The sequence below is a fragment of the Typopeltis vanoorti genome, chromosome 7 (assembly GCF_054136105.1).
Source record: "Typopeltis vanoorti isolate ZY-2024b chromosome 7, IOZ_Tvanoo_1.0, whole genome shotgun sequence".
Classification (NCBI taxonomy): Eukaryota; Metazoa; Arthropoda; class Arachnida; order Uropygi; family Thelyphonidae; genus Typopeltis; species Typopeltis vanoorti.
In genome coordinates, this window is record NC_143555.1 from 74,396,909 (window position 1) to 74,422,327 (window position 25,419).

Below are 25,419 nucleotides of genomic sequence, written 5' to 3' on the forward strand. Positions count from 1 at the left end.
TAATCCACTTTCCAGCATAGAAGTGACACCTTTACCCCCCCCCCCAAAAGAAAGAAGGATTGTTGTGCTTAACAGTGCGAAAGTTAATCAGCTGGCACTCTCATGTTAATAGATAATATTGTGCAATAGTAACTTCTATGTTCTTCCACATTTATGTTCTTATGTTAAAATAAGATCTTATGTTATCATGTTAAAATAACTCTTAATGGCTTTAATTTATTTTAAAAAAAAAAATGTAATTAGCCTTATAAGTGACTTCGATGTAACATACCTCAACAAGACTATGAGCATGTAACCTTTCTGTCTGACTGCAGAGAACCAAAAACCGGTTAATCCTGTATATAAGATTGTTATGTTTACAATAAAAAAAATAAAAAAAAAAATTGTGTAAGGAAAAAAAAAAAAAAAAGTAAATAGCAAATTACTCCTTAAGATAAGTCAGTACTACTCTAGTAATAAATATGTAGATTAAGATATACTACCAGACATATGTATATGTTCTTGTATATACAGACACAAGGACGGTAGAAATGTCAATTGTAAGAAATGCAGATAACATAAGTTCATAACATGATAATAACCCAAAATGTTAATAGGATATATTTTCCATTTATAGACCTGTAACTAATTCTGCAATTCAGAAAACTTTGTATATAACAAACTACAGATTTACCTCTTAAGTTAAGCAAACAATATAATGTTAAAGCAAGATGGAATTCTTTTTTGTAAAAATAAGAGTGCCTACAAAAAAATAAAATCTGCATGAGATATAGAGATACTACCAAAATATATGCATATATAAATGTAAATAAAAACATAAGCAATGTATGTATTTTAAGAATAAGATGTGCATTTAAATTAAGTTAATAAAATAGTCTTCCAAAATATGTGAACAAAGATATAAAATGAAGATATATGTAAAACGAATTGTACATATGGAAAATGTCAATGCTAACATATATATGTATGTATATGTATATGTGTGTGTGGGGGGGGATGTATATGTATGTATATATGTATATGTATGTATGTATGTATGTGTATATGTATGTATATATGTATATGTATGTATGTATGTATGTGTATATATATATATATATATATATATATATATATATATATATATATATATATATATATATATATATATATATATATATATATATATATATATATATATATATATATATATATATATAGGGTGTTCGGGATAAATTTGACAGTTTCGTAAGGAAAAAGAAAATCTTCTTTGTATCTATTAAATTTAATGAATTGACAAAAAAACATTACAGGCAGAGTTAATTACAATACTATCAACAAGATTTACTCAAAATAACCACCATTAGCATCGATCACAGCTTCAATTCTGCTTCGGAACCTCGAACAAGCAGATGCTACAGTCTCCCTGGGAAGGGCCGCAAAAACTGTTTTAATTTTATCCATTAACTGGGCTTTTGTATTACTGGAAGTGCGATTGGTGTCTTTTTCAACTGCGCCCCATACAAAATAATCCATGGGGTTAAGGTCTGGGGAGTTTGGAGGCCAAACATTTGGACTGGTGAAGTCGTAGAAATTTTCAGACAACCATTTTTGACTTTTCCCAGAGGTGTGGCAAGGGGCCGAATCCTGCTGGCCTACCATTGGCTACCCTTGTTATCCAGGGCTTGACTACAGTTAGCAACTCCACGAACAAAGCCCGAATTCCAATGCCAGGGTTCTTCAACACCTGTTCCTGCAGATTTGCGAGGAATTCTGCTGTACGAACGCAATCAGATCGTCTGCTAGGGATCTTTCTTCTTGCTACATCCTCGTAGTCACCATTGCAAGTCTCTAGTTCATGCCTGATTGTTTTTACTGTATTCAGGGAGCATTGGGCAGCAGTCGTAATATCCTTATTTTGATGGCGGGCACGAATCATCATGATACAAGTTATTCTCTTCCATGATTCAGGTGGGTTCCAGCTATCCATCCTTTCTGACATCTTGTATATGAATGAAGAAGGGTCCAAACTTTTAAATGAAGAGAAGTGTGTGTTAATACATGTAACTTACGGAAAAATATAATTAATTATAAATATGTCAAATTTATCCCGAACACCCTGTATATATATATATATATATATATATATAAACCAGAATAGACTGATCTGATAATGGAACTTATAAATAGACTGAAATCACTATGTAACATATACCAACAAAAATAACAGCTCAAGCAATTCAATAGGACAATAAGGAAAATAGAAATTGAGCATGTGATGTTGTATCTTATTTAAACAGTGATTGTAAAACAGGTGTCATAAGTATATTGTAACGAGTAAATGAAAATGCCTAATAGAATTAGCAGCCTATGTACAAATTGTAAATAGCTGTATATATTTTTATTTTTAAATGTACACAGCTGCTGTTGTTGATACAAATAACCTCAGTAGAAGTAGCCTCAAGAAATGTAAATCAAAATGTCAATTAGAATAAGCATTCTATGTACAAATGTATATATTGTAAATAGTTGTATACATATTTATTTTGATTGTACATAGATGCTTTAGTGTTAATAAAAATATACTCAGTGGATGTGGCGTTTGCACACCATGACGCTTCGCCGCACGAAGGAAGACTTGGTTTCGAATCTAGTCGGCGACTAGAGGAAATTTTTCTAAGCCTTTTTTCGACCGGTTCCCGAGTTAGTCGATCTCTGGCACGGGCAAGCGGGTTTTTCCTCCCAGAAACTCGGGTTTTTCGTCCTGTAAACTCAAGAAAAAAAAAAAATATATATATATATATATATATGTGTATATGTTAAAGATACCAAGTAATTTTATAAGCTAAGTTTTTTAATCCTTTTTCCCAAGTAAGCAAACAGACAAGTAAGTCAAATTTGCGACTGCACATAGTGCAACACTAGGCAACTCGTTCTAAAGGTGAAGTACGCTCTGATCACGTTCCTTAAAATTTTTCTCTAATGCAATGCATATTTCCTTGCAGAGATGTATGATGCATTAAGGTAATGGTCACTGCCCATACCGGTTTCCACCTTTATTGAGGTCTCGTCAGTGGGAGCCAACCCTAAAAAATGCCAAAGGTGAAGTAATACAGAGGTTATAAATATTTTACCTAAACAAGTTGCCATATGGTGCTTTGACATCATTAAATAAAAATCTCATGATGAGAGTAATATGTAGAAAAGTTTTTTTACCTTGAGTATATATTATGTTAAAGATACCAAGCAATTTTATAAGCTAAGTTTTTTAATCCTTTTTCCCAAGTTAGCAAACAGACAAATAAGTCAAGTTTGCGGGTGCATGTAGTGCAACACTAGGCAACTTGTTGTAAACTTGGAATAAATTAAGTAACAATCACACCTCTCCTTGATTCACGGAGAGGTGTGATTGTTTTTGTTGCTGGTTTGGATCTGCCACAATGTCTTTGGATTCCATATAGGTGCCAGTACAATAATAATAATAATAATAATAAATCAGCTAACGCCTTTTATTTCTTATAGGAAGTAAACGAGGCCTTTTTAAATCCTACCTAGCTTCAGCAGACTTTTATCAGTGGACAATTCAGTCTCCAACGGTAGCCAATCAGAAATAGCTGGCCCAAGCTCCCACTAATTATAAGCGGCAGCCGAAGAAGAGAATGGCAGACAAGTGCTGACAAGTGCTTGGTTCCTAACAAAATATGTTCCAGTTTGAAATAGAGTTCGTTCTACGGTCGATTTTCTTCAGTTTACGGGATGAAAAACACGAGTTTCTGGAAGATAAAAACCCGCTAGCCTGTTCCAGATATCGATTAACTCGAGAACAGGTCGAAGAAATACTTAGAAAAAGTTCCTCCAGTCAGTGACTAGACTTTAACTTAAGCCTATTATCGGGTAATATAGCACAAATGTAAACGCCACTCCACTGAGCTACACAGTCCTTAATGAAATATAATAATATGTATATTCCTTTTTTTATGCTAATTCCATCTACGAGAGGTTTCCAACCTGTGGAATGTTAGTACTGCTGATGGGTAGAAAGATAAGGGAAAGAAGAAAGTTAACTGCATCGGTTTGGAAGAGATTGTGCTCTTTAAGAATTCGTAGGAAAGAAGGCACTTCCAAAAGATAGAAATAGAACGAATGAATAAAAATGAAGAAAAAAAAATTTAATTTGAACTCCGTTGCAATTCCAAAATGAATTTGCAATAGATATCAGAAGGGGTGCTAAACGTGCTTAACAGATTTGGAAAAAAACCGGGGAATTATTATGTATAACATTTCTGATGGGTAGTGTCTATGGAAATATTTGGAAAACCCAAATTGTATATGTGATAGAGAGAGAGAGAGAGAGAGAGAGAGAGAGAGAGAGAGAGAGAGAGAGAGAGAGTTAGCTTAATGGTTCTCTTTTGTTTTCAGTAAAATATTTTGAGGCAGTCCTTATGGGTTCTGCTGCATGTATCAGAACAGCACTCAATGGCAGGATTTTTTATTTGTGTAAAGTTAATAACTATAAGAGAAAAAACAGCGAATTTCTCAGAGAAAAACAGCTTGCCAATGCCAGAAATCGACTAACTCGTGAACCGGTCGAAGAAACCTAATACCGCTCCTCTAGTCTAATACTAGAATTAAATGACATTTATCGAAATCGTTTATAAAAGAATTAAAGAAAAATAAGAAGTCAAAAGATAAATTTATTGTGTCGATATGAATGCAATGAAAAAAGTCAAGTACAAAGAGTTGGAGCAAACTCCGACGAAATTTACGACTAATTACATCGGCAAGAGTCCACAGAGCATGATGCCATATGGCAGGAGGCAAGTTTTCTGCCTTTAGAACTTTCAAATTAAGTTTTAGATATGCTGATAGTTCGTTATCTGTTATTTTTAGTTTCGATATAAGCAGAAGAAGAAGAAAGAGATGGTGATTTTAATAAATGTCGATTGTAATGTACCAAATTCTTCTCTTGCATAGCTTAGGCATACTTTTTGGATAACCAAGACATTTGTATGTTTTCATGCCAATAAAGAATTGTTTCAGTAATCTGTTCAGTGCAAATATTTGCATCATAAGACAGAAAATAATCAAATAATCTAACCAAGGAATCAGGATAGAAGTCATGCAGATTGAAATTCTTATGATGACCAACCTACAAGGATAAGAGTGAGTGTGTGAATTTCACTACATGGGTGTTTAAAAATTAATATGGTTGTGTGTAGAAATTTATTGTGGCCTGAGGACAAACAATATCCACACACTGTATACTTAGAAGGAGAAATTGTAGGAAGGCGATCTAATGTTTGGAGAGTATTAGAATTATCTCGTATTGTGGTAATGTTGTGAACAATCTGTGAATGATCGCTGAAGATTACAATATCGTCTCTCAGCCTTTTTACCGCGCTTGGTCTGTACAATTAGAAAATTAAAGAGTTGGAGTGTAACATTAAGATCTTCGAGGAAAATTAGCTCACTATTAGGAAAGATGGACAGCCAAAATTAATATTTAAAGAGAATCCAGTAATTCAAAATATTTCAAATGATCGATGTCATTAATGCGAAAGTGAAGAAGTAAAACTGACAAAACAGAACTGCTCAAATACTACCTTCGTAATAAAAAAAATAAAAACAGATCATTTTTATCTGTGAGGTGAATTTGAATGGTTTGGGGAGATATGTCTTTATTCACATGCAACCCCATTTCACTTTTCTTGACTTTAATGGTCTTTGCTGAAATTCGGAGAGATATGGGATGTAATCCCATATCTCTTAGAATCTTTACTATATCCTCATATATACCACTATTTCTCCAGCTTTTCGGAATGATGGCAGCTTCTAGATTATCTAACAAACAAGGTTCGTTAGATGATCTAGAAGCGACTTAAAGCCAGCATTAACATTGGGTTCAATGAATTATATCATGCAGTGACCAGTCTGCTGTGTAATAATTTGAAATCTATATCCTCAAGGAGAAGAATTGTTTGGATGTCATTTCAATGGCTGGTGTAATTTGTAAATACGTCTCATTTTGGATGTTGGAATAAAAAGTGGAAAAATTAACTGGAACTCTGCCATGGAATCGAAACATGATTCTGGCCTCTTCAAGCTTCGGATAAGCAAAGGGATTATATTACATATATTGTAGAAACTCATTTATCGCCCACTGATACCTGGCAGTACGGCGATGTAGCTTTTCTGATGAACTTAGATCTTTTTGTTTGTTAATTTACTTATAGACATGAATATATCTCCCATCCAACAGGCATTAACTGAGAGATATATATCTAGTGTTACTTACTGGCCCATCAATGAGAAAGTTTATGCAAATTCTTTGGTTACTTCAGACCAGTCAGACTCCAACAATGCTTAGAATACCATAGCTTCATATTGTCTAGAACGGGGTTTCCCAAATTGTGTTCTGCGGAAAGTGAAATAAGTGTTCCGTGATGTCAGTGACCAAGCCGTGCATTTTTAAACATGGAAGTAATTCGGGAAAGGGAATACCGCTGTTTATGACCAGTCATAAAAATTGCCGATTACAACAATGGGCGGAGTATCCTCTGTTCTCAAAACTGAACGAAATAATATCTGTGTTGAAAATGTCAGTGATCAAGCAGCATATTTTTAAACTTAGAAATATTCACGAATTATCGTTAATTTTTACACATCTAAATCTTTAACATTCGGGAAAGGGAATACCGCTGTTTATGACCGGTCATAAAAACTGCCTGCAAGCCGATTACAACAATCGGCGGCGTATCCTCTGTTCTCAAAACTGAACGAAATAACATCTGTGTTGCAAATGTTAGTAACCAATCAGCAAGGAAGTATAAAGAACATTTTTCCATTGAAATTGAAGATCAAGGTAGTCTGTATCTGGTACTCAAATCTAGTAATACTGAATACTTTCTTCGAAGTTCGTACTGCAGGGTGAAAGTGCTTGTTTCGAAACCGTAGTGTCGTGATATTTTAAAAGTAATAGGCCTACAGATTTAAATTTTAATATGAATAAGAAACAAGGGTGTTAAGAAATCTCTTATTGAAGATGTTTGTGATGCAACAGATAGTGATTTATCCACCTCCAGCCTACAAAGCGAACTTCAGGAGGGGGGGAAAACTACCAGCACACAGGAGAAAAAGTCTGCATTCACTCGTAAGTACTTATAATAATATTATATATTTTTTGCGATCAGAATGGGATATGTCAATGAAAATCAGCACAAATTAATTTAATAATGTTGGCCTGAGGAAACTACAATATGCTACAAGATTTCATTAGCACAGTGATTGATAACTGATTTAAATGTACTTTTATTTTGTCAACATATCACACCGTATACATAAGTGTACTAATACTCTTTAGGATTATCCCATAATTAATTATTAATACACTACAAAATAAACCAGGTGTTCCGTGAAAATTTCAAGATTTGTAAAGTGTTCCATCGTAGAAAAAATCTGGGAAACGCTGACTTAGGGTATCAGGACTGCATTAAAAACTATAATCCAAAGGACCTATTATTGTCGTTGCTTATTATTATTATTGTTGTTATTGTCCTGTTATCATTATTATATGGGCACCTCCATGGAGCCCAAAGACTCATTACCAGAGACTCATTATTCATTATCCATACAATCTATCATACCTCTCCTTGAATCCATTAACAGAAAAAAGCACTCACAACTGACTTTGGCAACCCATTTCATTCATTAACCACTCTCCAAGCAAGAAATCTAGAACTCACACCACCTACTGACCACACCTTTATTCAACTTCCAGGGATGACCATTTGTTCTGGTCCCTGTAGTCAAAGGTTGCCCAAAGACCATGGAGCCCAAAGACTCATTACCAGAGACTCATTATTCATTATCCATACAATCTATCATACCTCTCCTTGAATCCATTAACAGAAAAAAGCACTCACAACTGACTTTGGCAACCCATTTCATTCATTAACCACTCTCCAAGCAAGAAATCTAGAACTCACACCACCTACTGACCACACCTTTATTCAACTTCCAGGGATGACCATTTGTTCTGGTCCCTGTAGTCAAAGGTTGAAACATTTCCTCTGCATCTATCCTATAAAACCTTTAAGCAATTTAAATGATTCTATCATATCCCCTTTTTTCTCCTATCAACCAACTTCTGCAATCAACACGCCTTTAAGCTATTCTCATAAGGACTATTCCACAGGCGACTCACCACCTTGATCACTTGCCCCTGAATCCTATCCACCACTTCCTCATCTCCATGAAATCCAGGGGAAACACTTGAACATAGTAATCCAGATGTCGGCATATAAAGGCCTTATAAAGATAAATAACGGCTTCCTTATCTCTATTTGCAAATGTGTTCTTCACTAGCCAAGAAATCTTATTTGCTACCTTAGCAATATGTCCTCTAAACTTTAATTCTCTTCTACCACCACCACTAAATCTCTAGCTTCATCTATTTCCTGGAGAACAAAGGCATGAATGTGATAATTGGCTTGTAATCTATTTAACCCAAAAGTGCATAACTTTACATTTCTCGACATTAAACAGACACCCATTAACTTCTGCCCATACTGACAGCCGATGTAAATCGTCCTGCAACCCCTCCACATTGCCATTATTAACTATTACTCTACCTGATTTCGCATCATCAGCAAACAACTGAATATTTCATCCCCCCCCTTTTTTTCAACTGGTTATTTCCTATATCATTTATGTACAAGTTAAACAACATATTGATCCCAGCGCTGAACCTTGTGGCACACCACTAGTCACCTCTTTTTGCCTCAATTCTGTCCCTCCATATACCACTTATTGATATCGTCCAGTAGCCACCCTCTTATCCACTTAACCAGTATCATATCCATTCCCATTTGTTCTAATTTATGTACAGTGTTCCTTGTGATATTCTGTCAAATGCTTTTGCAAAAATACAGCAAAATCATCGTGTAGCTATTTCCTTTACCATCTAAGCTGCTGCTCTATTATAAAAAAAGTTCGTAAATTACTATGGCGTGAATTACTTGAATTCTCTTTTTTTACTAATTTTTCTAATATGTTTAACAGCATTCCTCAGATACTGATTGGTATATAATATGATACTGTAGTCTTAGAACCTCCCTTATGCAAATGAATAATTTTGCCATCTTTCCACTCCCTTGGAACTCTACCAGAGCTGAATCTTAAATTAAACAGCTTAGTCAAAGGCATTGCCAGTTCTGTTACACATTAGCACAAAACCCTAACTAATATCCTATCTAATCCCGCCACTGCATTCACATTGAGATTCTGCAATATCGCAAGAACCTCCAATCCATCCACCTCTGCTCCCACATTAGTGTCTGTCACATAGGTTCAAGCAGTAACCTCACTAGGAAGTTATAGAATTCCAAAGCAGTAACTCAGTAACTCAACAATTTATCTGCTTTTGTCTCCTCGTGACCGTCATCACTCATTAAGGTTAATCTTCTATAGTCATTCTTCCTCTTACTTGCCACATAACGAAATAACTCTTTGGGACTTCCTTTGGCCTGCTTGGCTAAATTCTCCTCATAATCTGATTTTGCCTTCGTTGCCATGCTTTTCATCTTTCTCTTTATATACCATCCACAGCATTTTCTTTTGCAGCTCGTGCTTAACGATATTACTCAGCCATCCATCTAACTCCATCCTGATTAACTCTTACCTTAGGAATACAGCTTAATACTGCATCTTCTAGGTGACCCTTGACTATATCCCATGCACTACGAATATCCTTATACTGCAGGTTTTATGCCATGGTATAGATTTAAGCTTCTTCCTGAGCATGTAATAATCACCTGGCTTTTAGATCCACAAATATCTCTTCTTGATGTAATATTCCTCATGTTTTACTATTTTCAAGTCAAGACCACATGGCCACTTTCACCAATCGAAAGTAATGCGGCCACCTTGGTTATGATCCTAAGGCCCCACCCCAAGTTCCCTCCATCACATGCTGCCTTAAGTAATTATCTCTCAGCAGGTGTATGAATTCTATTTGCTTTCCGCCATGTGATCTTTCTCCCTTCTACTTTATATCTCCATAGCTAAAGTCCCCCATAATAATCACTCGACCTGTACTCATTGTACAGGTTAAATGATGTAGACAGAAGTAATGTATGATTTCAGATCATCTCTGGAACTTTCTGGTAGCAACAGCCAATTGTATATTTTCTCCTACTGGCCTTAATCTCACACCAAATTGCTTCAAATGAACAGCCATCCTCTCGTACGTCTCTTATTCTCTATGGTTGCAATTCATCTGCGATCATCAGCTTTACTTCTTCCCCTATACTATATTCTCTATCTTCCTTGAAAATTTTAAATCCTTCTCACTGAAAAATTTAAACCCTTCACGTTCAATCCCTGTAACTACATCATCTCATGATAACCAGGTCTCACTAATGCCTATAACTTTTGGCGAGGTTTCACTAACCAATGCCGAAAACTGGCATTAATAATATAGAAACTGCAGCCTCACTTTCGTCCCCCATCCACCTTTATTTCCTGATTTGACTACCCTATTCAATACGTTTGCTTGAGAGACAAGATTCCTGACTTTTTCATTCTCATGCTCACTCGCTTTATGGGTGCTTTCACATAAACTGACTTGCTTCCACACTAATTGCTTACGTTTCCTTGAATTTGCACGTCATTATGTGCAGTGAACAAATGCTCAATCTCTCTCTCTCTTTCTCTCTCTCTCTCAAGACACCTAACACTAGAACCATTTAGATGCAGTCCATCTGCATTCTACGAATCTTTCTATCCATCAAACAGAGACCACAGATCCACAAATTCTATATCATTCCTTTTGCACAATTCACACATAGACTCATTAGCTAACAATGCCCCCCTCCTCCTCAGTTCACCTCTATCGTGGAATGGTAGGAGACTTACAATCTTTATCTTCTCGCTCTTCAGTTTTGCCTCTTCTAACAACTCCTTCACATCTTCCATCATAGATTACTTCTCGCCACTCAATCAAGATAATCATTTCCTTCGACATACCTTTTTGCATCCGGATGGCATGGTAATATCGTGAATTTTTGCATCCTTCTTCTTTTAAAGAAGAAGAGGAAATATTTTGGACGTAGTGTTAACTAATAACTGTTCGTATTTTTAGGAATATTGTATATTATACCTTTTACAGTGAGCGGTGAGAGTGTGTCCAACTTCTGCAATTATGATTGGAGGATAAGGATAATTAGTTAAAATCTCATCCTATTGATTTTTTCGAATGGTCGCAAAAAAAAACCAACAACATAATAATTGATAACGACTGGGAAAGTTTAAAGGATATCTTGCAGCCGGCTGCCACTAATAAATATTCGATGTAATTTAAAATTGACTGTAGAAAGATTGACTGTAGAACAGACAGGATATCACAAAAGTGTAGTAGGCTCTTCCCTTCAGATTTACGCACTAATATACTATGGTTTTGGCTTTTACCCACATCCTTCTTCCAATACGTAAATTACTCTTCTCACTTATTTAAATCATTACCATGATTTTGCTAATGAAAATAGAGCTATGTGCAATATTCTACTTCCTCTTCTCCAATCAGAAATCTTATATTGTTTCTGAACATGCTATGCTTGAACGTTTCAATTAATAATACGTTAAACACTGATCTCATTAACGTGCCCTAAAGGGTGAGGAAACTTTGTCAATTTCTAAAGAAAAATCTCACTTTATTTCCCCTTACCTTTAATAATATTCAGATCTCCAACCAAGGTCGGGTTTTCTACCCTGTGCTGACTAGTACTTCAAATCTTCCCTTGTATTGACACATCACATCACATCATATCCATAGCTTCCAGAAAAGCCGATACTCCGTTCTGCTCGATGCATTAATTTTTGTAAGTATGCAGCTATTCTTATATAAGGCTCAAATCTGACCAAGCTTAGAATAATATGCTCACATTCAGGTAATATATCAGAAACCTATTGAAAAATGTTTTTCTCTGCCCTATCCGGTTAACAGAAAATCCTGCTCATTCTTGTAGATTCCCTCAATCTCGAGAAGTTCTGGTTCTCTCTCTCTCTCTCTCTCTCTCTCTCTCTCTTATACCTTTTCCATGGGTGTTTTCGTATTGGGGGGGGGGGGGGTCCTGAAGAAATGACTTTCATCATTCCTCTATTTTCTTCTAAGCTTCTCAAGCTTCACATTCACATTAGTCCTCGGTTTTAATTCTAACCGCATCTATTTTTTCGAACACTTTTTTTCACAGTGTTTTTATCAAATATTACAACCTCGGGACAAACACATTAATAAGTTCCTTCTTTCTTTCTTTTCCTTATTATTTAGTAGTGTTCGTGCAAGCTCCTGATAAGATAAGTATTATTTTCAGTTATCGTTGATAAAATTACTTAATATTGCGGTTTTGTTTGCCTTGCGTATTTTAGTGCGTCTATTTGTGTGTTTTTGGTGTGTTATAACTTATTATTTGATAAAACACGTTGCAATAATTATGGCACCTGTACGAAGGAATATGGCGGCCAGCAATGATGGTTCGCCATCTTTATCAAAGAACGGTAGTATAAAAGAAATGAGTCAGTATACCAGCTGTGAAATGTACGCTTTGCGAAGTGCGGTCGGAGTGTAGATAGATGATAATAAAGGATTGAATGTGTGTAGAAAATGTAGGGAGAATGAGGAATTGAAGTGTATTTCAGATCGTGAGTGTGATAATTTTGTCAAACTTCAGAATGAAGAAAATAGCGATATGACAAGAAACGGCAAGGTTGTACATGAGAATTATGAGAGTGTGAATGTAGAAAGTGTGAATGATAGTATTAATGGTTTCTCAGAGAATAAAAAACATGAGATAGATGCATTGAGTGAGATCGCGTTGTTGAATGGTGCGATAGAAAGGGCAAAACAGCAACTAGAGTGCATGAACAAAAGTCGACTGAATGAACCAAACAGTAATAAAAGGTATGACAGGAAAAATAGGCGTATGAATGTGAACATTAACAAAATGAAGGATAGAGTGCTGTATGGAGACTCGTTAGTACGAGGTGTGTTAGTAGAGGATTTGACAAAATCGTACCAACCTGGTGCGACCATAAAGGATGTAACTGAGTCTATTAGAGAGCAAAAGGAAAGTGTGAAATAAATGATTGTTGTGGCAGGTACGAATGATTTGAAAGGAGATAAAATGGAAATGATAGAAGACCTGAATGAATTGTTTGAGGAAGCAAAAGAAAGTGTGTGAGAGTTAGAATGATTAGTCTTTTGCCACGGTATGACAGTGAAATGTTTAAAAGGAGGGCTATAATTGCGAATGACTTTATGTGTGGGTTATGTATGACGAGTGGTGTGGAATTTGTGGATGTGTGGAGTGAGTTTGATGGGCGAAAGGATCTATATAAGATGGATGGCCTGCATTTGAATGGTTATGGTGTAAGAAGACTTGAGAGAGTGTTGCTGAATGTAGTGGATGTGCAAATTCAGGGAAACTAGATTTGGTAAGGGGGGGAGTAGATATACAGTCCTTAGGGAGGCAGTTGAATGTAAGAATGAATATAATATGCTAGAGCAAATAAGGACAACAAAACAGACTGGGATAGTTAATATAAGGCATCAAGGTAGGGTTGGGGCTAATGGGGGTCTTAAATTCATGTACACTAATACTAGGAGTATTAGGAACAAGAAGGAAGAGTTTTTGGCCATGGTTGGCACTTCCAGACCACAGGTTATTGGTATTAGTGAAACATGGCTGACTGTAGATGATATAGCTAGTGGGATTGAATGTGATGGGTATAGTGTGTTCAGGAATGACAGAGAGAATAAAATGGGGGAGGAGTATTGTTGATGATAGCTGATGAGCTACAGCCAAGGAGAATAGAAGTTGAATTGCAAGATAGAGAAAAGAGCACATTTGAGGCCATTTGGTGTGAGATTGTGGCTAGCAGAACTAAATATACAATTGGGTGCTGCTATAGACCAGGTGATGGAAAGGATGGTGGTGACAGTATGCACAAGCAAATAGAAGAAATGAGTGGAATGAGGGTAATTATTATGGGAGATTTCAACTATGGTCGCATTGATTGGAGTGAGGAGAGGATACACGGGAGGAAGGAATTGGATTTTATGCGGTTATTAAGGGATAACTATCTGCGACAACATGTAATGGAAAATACTAGGGGTCAGAGAGTGCTTGACCTAGTAATTACATCTGAGGATTTGGGTGTAACAAATATGACCACATTGCCACCAATTGGTGAGAGTGATCATAGGGTCTTGACGTGGGAGGTGGCTAAAGGTGTGGAATTTTCAATTAAGACAGGGTACATGTGGAATTATCGGGATGGAAAGTATGACAAGCTTAGGAGTTTGATTGGCTCAGTGCCATGGCATGTACAACTGCAAGGACTAGAAGTTGATAGTGAATGGGAGGTAGTTAAGAAGTGCTTGCATGAAGCAATGGCTGACTGTATACCTAGAGTCTGAATAATAAATCAAGTAGGGGTTAATTGGATGAATAACACCATTAAGCTTGAGCTGCAAAAAAAGAAACAACTATGGAGGGAATTTAAGGAGAAAGGTGACCGGCAGGCACATGAATGGTATAAAGCGCAAGCAAGAAGGGTGACGAGTGTGGTAAGAAAAGCAAAAAAGGATTACGAAAGAACATTGGCCATGCAGGCTAAAGAGAATCCTAAACAGTTTTTTAGATATGTAGCAAGTGAAAGGGAAAATGTACATGGCAGAATGATTTTAAAGAATGCTTATGGTAGGGAGGTAACTGAATCAGTTGAGATAGCTGAGTTACTGAGTGAGCACTTTGCAAGAATATATCATCCAGGTGGTGACATTGCAGAAACGAATAAACCAGTAGATTATACGGGAATTGTGGTGAATGAAGTGGAGGTGAGTTGTCTATTGCACAACCTCAATGTCAATACATCTGTGGGATTGGATGGTATACCAGCTCGTGTAGTACGAGAAACAGCTAAAGAATTGTGAATACCCTTGACCATTTTGTTTAATTTGAGTCTCGGGTCTGGGTTAGTCCCGAGCGGGTGGAAGGAGGGAAAAATAGTTCCACTGCATAAAGGTGGTTCCAAGACAGCTGTTGTAAATTACCAACCGATTAGCATATCAGGAATCATTGTCAAGTTCTTAGAGAAATTAGTCAAGAAAAGAATACAGGATTGGATAGATGAAAATGGGATATTGTATGGGGGACAACAGGTTTTGTCAAGGGTAGATCATGCCTCAGTAACTTGCTCACGTTTTATAACACAGTGACGGCTGGATAGGAGTAATGGGTTTACAGTGATAATACTTGACCTTGCCAAGCCCTTTGACAGGATACCACATGGAACCCTAATCAGTAAACTGGAGCAGATGGGGATAGATATAGGGTTGGTAAGATGGATAGGAGGGTGGTTGAAGGAGAGATACCAGAGAGTGGTTTATTCAGGAGTGGAGTCAAAAAGACAGCTTGTGACTAGTGGAGTGCTGCAGGGCTCTGTTCTTGGACCACTGCTTTTCAATTTGTTCATCAATGATATTGGAAAGGATTTGAGAGGAAGTGTTCACTTGTTTGCTGATGATGCAAAGTTGGGTAGAGCAATTGTGAGTGCACAGGATGTCAAAATTTTACAGGATGATTTGGATAGTTTGGAGGACTGGGCTAGGAAAAATGGATGTCAGTTTAATGTGGCAAAGTGTAAGGTTATGCACTTTATGGTGAAAAGAACAGAGTCCTGCAGCACTCCACAGGGTCTGGGAGTGCTGCAGTACTCCAGGAGATTGATGAGGCCAGGGATTTGGGATTGCTGGTGGATAAGGAGTTGAAGTTTAGGGGGCACATTGCAAAAGTGACTAAAACAGCTCACCAAATCACTTGGCTTATGAAAAATACTTTAACATGCAGAGACAAACAAGTTGTTGTTCCTCTGTATCGAGCCTTAATAAGACCCCATCTGGACTTCTGTGCCCAGTTATGGGCACCAAGGTTTCTTCGTGATGGGAAGGAAGTGGAGAGGGTCCACAGACGAGTGACCAAGATGATAGCAGGTCTGTGGAATGAACCTTATGAGAATAGGTTGAGGATTTGTGGGTTTCAGAAATTGGACGATAGGCGAAGGAGGGGTGATATGATTGAGACATTCAAATTACTGAAGGGTTTTTATAAGATTGATCCAGAAGATATTTTTGAAAATATGACTGGTGGTGAGAGGACTAGGGGCCATGCATGGAAGCTGGGCAAGAGCGTGGTTGACAAGGGTGTTAGAGCTAGGTTTTTTACTTGGAGAGTGGTGAATGAGTGGAATAAGCTTCCAGAGTCTGTTGTGGGTGCTACAACCGTGAATGAGTTCAAGGCAAGATATGATAGATACTGTGTGAATGCTGAATAGTTGTTCCAGACATGATGTTAAGGGTCTCCCTCGATGAGTATGTCGACTCCTTGGAGTTTCCCGGAACAACAACAACAACAACAACAACAATAATAATAATAATAATAATAATAATAATAATAATAATAATAATAATTTACACACACACACGTATTTGATAGTTTTGTAACCTGTTGTATATGGTATCAAAATACATATTTTTTTAAAATTTTGTAACTACTCTGGGTTATTATTATTCTGATATATGAGTGAAATGGGGACCCGTGAAGGCGCTTGTTTTTTCATTAAAAAATGACACTTCTTGCACTGTTGTTTATATCTATATCTAGAAATGGTCTTTCTATTAATAAATTCTCTTGTTTCTGCTTCTCCATCATTGAAATATGCTTTGTTTTATACATTTCGAGAATAAATTATATTTATTAATATTATCTTAATCAACTAAGAGCCTGTGTAGCTCAGTGGATGTGGCGTTTGCCAACCACGGCACTTGGCCGCACGAAGGAAGACTTGGTTTCGAGTCTAGTCGGCGACTAGAGGAAATTTTTCTAAGCCTTTTTTCGACCGGTTCCCGAGTTAGTCGATCAGAGATCACGGGCAAGCAGGTTTTTCCTCCCGGAAACTCGGGTTTTTCGTCCTGTAAACTCAAGAAAATCGACCGTAGAACCCACATTATTTCAGACATTAAATATATTGTGTTAGGGTTAGGGACCACGAGATGGCGGCACATTTGAGCCGTCTCTCTTCACTGAGTACCCTTAATTAGTGATAGCCTTGGGCCTTCTATCTCTGATTGGTACCAGTGGAGATTGAACTGCCCACTCAGTTTCCAAAAGTTAGATAGGGCTAAATGGCCTCGCCTACTCCTCGTATACGGGAATAAAAAGGCGTTAGCTGATTTGATTTGTTAATCAACTATATAAATTGCTGTAATGTTTACGAAAGAAATGTCAAAATTTTGGCCAATCGAAAGCAAAAATTTTTGATACATTGCATATGTTGCATACATTGTCCCGCGATGAGTCTTCGGACTCCTTGGTGGTATCAGGAATAATAATAATAATAAGTACTGTGTGAGTTGATTTCATACGCCTTATTGATCCATGTAATGTAATATAGGTAAACTGAAGAGTAGAATAACACCCCTGAAATTTCAAAATTTGCATATCGCACAATTTTTTACCTTTTAGTTAAACAGGGCTAACCAAGAAAATTAGGCCTCATCAGTACATTTTCAATTATTCCATTTCAAAAATCGGACTATTTCCCTTCCAACGGTCTATTTGCTAACATGGGAGTCACAGGTACCTCGTCTCTGTTCGCAAGTGGATGTGACGTCATAGGACGGTAATGAACCCTAATTTTCGTGGTTTCTCTGGTTTAACTAAAAGGTCAGAAATGATATGCAAATTTTGAAATTTCAGGTGTATTACTCTACTCTGTTTTTCAATTTTACCGTAATATGTTATCTTCAGCCGTTATTTATGCTAAATTGACATAAGTTAGATGCCCACTCCCCCACATTACAAAGGACAGCAAATATTTAGGTTAATGCGCCGGACTACACGGCATACTTAAAATGTTGCTCCCTCTCACTACACACTGATAACTGATAACTGATGTGGCATGATGGATATCAGTCCCAAGGACTCCAATCCCTTTGTCTCTATGAAATAGTCTTGCATTAAAGATTAGCGAGCACTTGGCTCACCCTATTTAGAGCTGTATGGAGGAACCTGAACCGATAAGGAGAGCTGTTTTCGGGCGCTTATGTTTCCACCTGTCGTGTTCGTCATAGTTAGAAGATTCTCGAATGAGTTGATTTGGATGAACAGCTGCTTTGGCAAAATAAGCAGCAGCACTGTTATGGAGGAACGTGGGAATATCTGGAATATCGGCATCACGGTGCAAGAGAGCATTTCTGACAAACCACGGAGCGTTAAAAATCATACGGAGGCACTTGTTTTGAATAACTTGTAGCTTGTTGATGTTGGTGGGGGAAGTGTGACCCCAGGCTGGAGATCCGTAAGTTAACGATGGTCTGATAATTGTTTTATAGATCCGTAGTTTGTTTTCAGTGCTAACTTGACTTCTTCTATTGAGGAGAGAATAGAGTTGTACAATTGCAGAGTTTGCCCTTTTGCATGCATAAGCTATGTGGGAGTTAAAGTTTAAACGGTTATCAAGCTGAATGCCTAGATATTTGGTAGTAGATCTCCATGGGATGGCTGTGTTAAAAAGTTTAACTTCTCCAGAGTGAGATGCTTGTCTTCTTGTGAAGAGAATGGCAGTGCTTTTATCGGCATTTACAGATATTCTCCATTTTCTGAACCAGTCCTCCAATTTTCTTGCTGCAGTTTGTAATCGCTGAGTAGCTATATTAGGCCTAAGAGATCTGCTAAGAATTGCCATATCATCCGCATAACTAGCTATAGTGGTTAGTGATGTGCTAGGAACATCAGAAACAAAGATGTTAAAAAGCAGCGGTGAGAGCAGCGAGCCTTGAGGGACACCAGCAGTGATTTTTTTCATTGAGGATCGAATTCCGCGCAACTTGACCTGGATTTTACGGTCCTGTAGAAAGGAGTTAATAATTTTGGTAAGGTAAAGAGGGATGTTGGCTGTAATTAATTTATAGATGAGACCTTTGTGCCACACCTTATCAAATGCTTTTGCAACATCTAAAAAGATAGCTCCTGTATGCTGTTTCCAGTTAAAGCCTGTAGTGATGAATTCAGTCAGTCTGTGAATTTGCTGTGTAGTGCTATGGCCGGTACGAAAACCAAATTGTTCTTTCGGAATTATGTTATTTTTATTCACCTCCTCATTAAGTCGGTTGAGAATGACTCTTTCTGCGATTTTTCCTAAGCATGATAAAAGACTGATAGGTCTATAGCTCTGTGTCATTTGAGGTGCCTTACCAGGCTTGAGAATAAGGAATATATCAGCTTGTTTCCATCTTGAGGGGAAATAATTTAATCTCAGAATTGCATTAATAATGGCTACTAGATGCATGACAGCTTTGTGTGGGAGGGCTTTAATTGTTTTGTTGGTAATTTCATCTGGACCAGGGGCTTTTTTGTTTTTAAGCTTCCTAATGATTGAATAGACCTCTTTAGGTGAGGCGGGACAGATATTATCACAGCTACAAGGTTTCCGAAGCGCAGAGCGTACACGACGGTGTATCCTCTCTATGAAGGTCAGATCAGCATGCGTATAATTAGGACGGCACTGAAGCTGGAGGGCATCAACGAAAGCTTCGGCTTTTTCATTATCTCTGTAAACAAGACCTCTTTCTCCGTGAATGGGCTGGATGTTAGAGCGATCTGTACGGAGAGCTTTAGTCAACTTCCACAGAGAATTATCTTCAGCTTTGAGAGAACAGAGTTTTCTTTCCCATTGCTGGTTTTTGTGATCTTTTAATGCGTAACGAACTTGGTTGGATGCTCTATTTAGTACTCGACGGTCTTGCGGAGATAGCGTGTTGTGATAGCGGCGTCTGAGTCTATTTTTGTTCCTGATCAGAACAAGGATTTCTTCAGGAAGTGAGTTGACTTGAGCTGGGGTGGAAATAGAACAAGCTGCACTACACACTGATTAAATGGGATAAGTTATATAGTAGTTGAATATTTGCTGCCTTTCGTAATATGAGGGTTATGTAATACTCAATATGCTTGGTGTAAGCTAACCGCGAAGTTTTGTGATAAGTAAGGATAATTCATATTCGTATGGTTTCTGTCGCAGGAATTCTTTTAATCTTTCTTCTATCGAATTCCAGGAAAAACAGCTTTTGCTGTTTTTCCTGGAATGAAATGAAATGAAAAAAAATGAAAAACAGTTTTATATTCGAAACAGAAAAACGTCTAATTTATTATAATTTTTATTTATTTTAGTGAAATGAGTATTGTATATATACAGATTATAAACGATGATTATGCATCTGTAATTAATGAAACTTCAATGACTGCAATAAAAATAGTATTCATTCGTTATTGTGATTTGTGTTTCTCATAAATATAATACAGTAATATCTTTACATTGCTAATATGACTCAAGAGCAACGAAACAGCTACCTGTAATATATATATATTTTTTAAATTAGACTTCAGTTTCGAGTCGATGCGTTCCCAGAATTACCAGTCATCAGACGTTGCGTTAGTTTAACAAGGACGAAGGTGAAATCATTGCCAATAGGGAACTGTCATGTATGGTGAAGCTGTTTCACCATATTTTCGATCCTATTTTATAACTTGTCGAACAGATAAAAATTATTTTATAATTTTAATTTTTAATGAGATTCTGGAGAGGGTGCAGAGGCGGTTGACAAAAACGATTTCAGCACTGTGCATAAGTCGTAATCTGCAGAGTTTAGCTGATAAAACTCGAAGGGGTGGCATGATTGACTCTTTTAAGCTCTTCAGAGCTATTTACTGAATGGATACGAAAGAAAAATTTCAGATAGTGGAAAATAAGGAAAGAGCGAGAACTAGAGGCCATTCATGGAAATTGAGCAAGGAAGTGGTGAATAAGAGGGTGAGAAGTAATTTTATTTTTTATTTTTTTTACTTGGAGAGTGGTGGGTAGTGGAATGCATTGCATGAGTATGTTGTGAATGCTAAGAGTGTGAATAAGTTTAAGCTTCAGTGTGATAGATATTGTTTAGGCAGGTCTGTGGACCTTTGTAATATATGTACACCATTTCACATTGTAATGTTATATAATGTATATTTCATATATAATTTATGTAATTGTTAATGGTATAATTAGATGGACTGCATCTAAATGGCTTTGGTGTTAGGTGTCTATAGTGAGGGGGGGGAGGGGCTTTGTTCACTTAGCATGCTGAAGCACAAATTCAGGAAGACTTAAGCAATTATGTCGAAGAAAGTGAGTTTGTGTGAAGGCACTCATGAGGCGAGCAAGTGTGAAAGTGACCAAGTATGGAATCTAGTCTCTCAACAGAAGTATTCAATAGGGAACTCCATTCAGGAAGCAAAGGGTGATTGGGGGGGCCTAAAGGGGATGCTTCAGTTTCTATATACTAATACAAGAAGTTTCAGGAACAAGAGGGAGGAGTTTTTGGCATTGGTTAATGCAACCTTGCCAAATGGTTACAGGCATTAGTGAGACTTGGTTTTCAGCAGATGTTGTAGTTGCAGGGATAGAATGTGAACGGTTTAGTATTTTCAGGGAAGATAGGATGGGGAGCAGGTACTGCTGATGAGAGTGGGTGAATTGCAGCCAAAAAGAATGAAAGTTAGGCAGCTGTTCATTTGAAGCAGTGTAGTGCGAGATCAAGACCAGTAAGACAAAATATACGGTTGGTTGTTGCTGTAGGCCAGGGGGAGGTTTCATTGATGATCTGGAAGACATGCATCAGCAAATTAGTATAATGCATGCAATTTGAATGATTATTTTGGGGGACTTCAACTATGAATATGTAGACTGGAAGGAAGAAAGATTACATTGCAGGAAAGAAATGAAATTTATACACCTAAGAGATAATTACTTCAGGCAGCATGTGTCACCACATGGTCACTTTCACCAATCGAAAGTAATGCAGCCACCTTAGTTATGATCCTTGGGGTGGGGCCTTAGGATCATAAGCAAGGTGGCCGCATTACTTTCAGTTGGTGAAAGTGACCATGTGGTCTTGACTTGGGAGATTGTAAAACATGAGGAATATTCTGTCAAGAAGGGGTATATGTGGAACTATAAAGCAGGTGATTATGACAAGTTTAGGAGGAAGCTTAAATCTATGCCATGGCAAAAAAAACATTGCAAGGGAAGGATGTTAGTAGTGCATTGATAATAGTTAAGGGTCATCTAGAGCAGTGATTCCCAAAAATCTGGATGTCAGTTTTCCAAATTTTTCCAAAGGGCCCCCTTTGGAAAAATTAAAATATTTCACGGCCCCCCTCGAAAAAAAATCGTAATATAGACATATATTATTATAATATTTATTGTATTTATATATTCAATACAAAACATACATAGTGAATATTCTAAAAATCAAATGCCAATATTAACATTTTTAGCATCTTGCATACACATTTGACATGGCACATTATCTCATATTTTTATATAGATGGATATATTGTTATTGTACATTTACAGTACAGGCACATGAAACGTAAAATGATTAATGATAAAGAAAGAATGAAAAACATAAAAGAAGTTTAATAACAATTTAATGTGATGGATGTGGTTCAATACTGCTACACAAAAAATCAGTATCTGGTGAAATATTTGAAACTTCAATTCTTAGATTTCTGCTTTGAAATGAAACTTATATAAATAAGTATATATTTACTAATATTCATTAAGCACCGAAATACACAGGAAGCAAAATTTGTGAACCAACACCAATGCATGATTGTTTCCATAAAAATATAAAAAATAATAAAAAAGAAATAATAATTAATAAAAATTAAATACGTTTCTTTTAAAATAAAAAAATCTACTTAGTCTTAAAACATTTTAAATTTGTTTTCATTATTTCAATGCCCCCTCAACAAAACCTATGGCCCCAAGGGGGGCCAACGCCCACAGTTTGGGAAGCGCTGATATAGAGTAAGCAATATTAAATTGTATACATAAGCTGAGGAGGGTTAATCAGGGAGGAGTTAAATAGAGAGAGTAACATCATTAAGCATGTGCTGCAGAAGAAACTGCTGTGGAGGGTATATAAGGAGAAGGTGACCAGCAAGCGCATGAACAGTACAAGGCTCAGGCAAGAAAGGTGACCAGCATAGTAAGGAAGGCAAAATCAAATTATGAGAGTAATCCAGCTGAGCAGGACAAAGGAAATTCGAAAAAGTTGTTTTGTTGCATGGCAAGTAAGAGGGATAATGATAGGAAGTTTAACTTTAATGAGTAGTGATGGTTATAAGCTGACAGAAGCAGATAAAATAGTTGAGTTACTGATTGACCAGCTTGCAAGGGTTTATTATCCTATTCAGGTTACTGTTTTAACATATGTGACAGATCCTAATGTTGGAACAGAGGTGGATGAATTGGATGTTCTTAGGACATTGCGGTATTGCAATGTAAATATAGCTGTGGGATTAGATGGGATATAAGCTCAGGTGTTCCAAGAATGTGCAACGGAACTGGCAATGCTTTGACTAGGCTCTTTAAGTCTCAGCTCTTGTAGAGTTCCAAGGGAGTAAGTGGGAAGAGGCCAAAATAATTTCCTTTCGTAACGGAGGTTCTAAGACTGCAGTAGCAAATTGCAGACCAATCAGTATATTTGGCAAGGTGTTAAAAGTGCTGGAAAAATTGGTCAAAAAGAATGGGTGGGTAAGAATATTGTACTGTATAAGGAGAAATATGGCTTTGTGAAGGGTTGGTCATGCCTTAGTAATTTACTAACTTTTTATGATAGAGTAACATCTAAGTTGGAAAAGGCTACATGATGATTTTGCTGTATTTTGTGAAGGTATTTGACAGAATATCACACGGAACTCTGTTAGACAAATTAGAACAAAAGGGGATGTATCACGCTCGTTTTGTGGATAAGAGGGTGGCTGCCAGACAGATATAAAAAGTGATATATGGTGGTCAGAATCAAGGCGAAAGCACGTGATTAGCGGTGTGCCACAAGGTTCAGTGCTTAAGTTGGAAATCACCATGAACATAAAGATATGCTGATAGTTAACATGCTTGAATGGTTATCTTGTCACCAAATGTGTAAGTATGTTTTTTTAGTGAATCATACAATGTACAAATTCTAGCATAAAATTAATACTATATAATATATAAGGAAACATAAGTTCTATCTGATTATTTTACTTACCACTAATGTAATCATGTGGAAACTTATGGAAGTCACGGTAATTCTCCAAAACTGCTGCTTTGGTACTTGAATGCTTCATCAGAAGAGGTGGTCAAGGCTAGGTAATTAACAGAAAAATCTTAAAGTTCAGGAATTGCAAAAGCATTCTGAGGATGGTTCTTAGACTTAGCAAAGGCATTTGACAGGGTGCCACATGATGATAAGCTGATATTTAAGTTGCAGCACATGGGTCTGGATGTCAGATTGGTCAACTGGATTCAGGATTGGCTATCTGATAGGTATCGGAGAGTTGTGTATGGTGGAGCAGTTTCAAGGAGGCAGAAGGTTACAAGTGGGGTCCCACAGGGCTCAGTACTAGGACCTGTATTGTTTAACCTTTATATCAATGACATTGTCGGTGGGTTGCAGGGGGATGTTCAGTTGTTTGCAGATGATGCAAAACTGGGAAGGATTATTAGTAATAGTGCAGATGCAGCAGCCCTGCAAGAGGATTTGAATAAGCTAGATAGATGAGCAAATGAATGGGGGGGGTGTCAGTTTAATGCAGCAAAATGTAAGGTCTTGAGGTTTGGGAAACATCGATGGGACACTGCAAACTTTATGGGAGGAGTTATACTGGAGGAAGTGGGGGAGACAAGAGATCTGGGATTGATGATTGATAGAAACCTGAAATTTAGAGGACATATTGGAAAGTTGGTGAAGGTAACACAGAGGATTGCTGCAATAATGAGAAGGACACTGACCTGCAGAGATAAAACAGTTATCATTCCGTTGTATTGTTCTCAGATTTGGTCCCCAGGATTTGAAGGGGATAAATTAACTGTGGAAAGGGTACAAAGGCAGATAACAAAGATGGTTTCAGGACTGTACAATGATAGTTATGAGGATCGGCTGAGGGAATGTGGACTGCAGAGTTTGGTGAATAGAAGAAGGAGAGATGATATGATTGAGAATTTTAAACTGTTGAGAGGTGGTTACAGGGTTGACACTGAGGAGTTCTTTCGCTTGGTTGAACAGCAGGAAGGAGTGATGACAAGAGGCCATCCCTGGAAGTTACGAAAGGAAACTGTGAGCAAGAGGGCAAGGAGTGGTTTCTTTGCATGGAGGGTGGTTGAACCGTGGAATGCATTGCCTGATGGAGTAGTGATAAGAGTGAGAACGGTCAATGAGTTTAAGGACTGGTATGATAGACTTTGTGTTTCTTAGGGGGGGGGGGTGACCTCCCCTCAATGAGTCTTGACAGACTTTATGTT

General features: G+C 37.2%; 1 protein-coding gene across 3 annotated transcripts in view; it reads left to right on the forward strand.

Annotated features, from left to right (window-relative positions):
* The first annotated feature begins 17,653 nt into the window (after positions 1-17,653).
* The window catches only part of LOC150104782 (E3 ubiquitin-protein ligase rnf8-B-like), a 30,000-nt gene continuing 22,234 nt past the window's right edge, over positions 17,654-25,419 (forward strand). Inside the window, exon 1 of one of the 3 annotated variants that reach the window (XM_090395961.1) lies at positions 17,654-17,759. The gene's annotated coding sequence lies outside the window, so the exon portion shown is untranslated. Of the gene's footprint in view, positions 17,760-20,522; positions 20,902-25,419 lie in introns of those variants that run through there. The other 2 variants (XM_090395962.1, XM_090395960.1) reach the window with 2 other exon arrangements.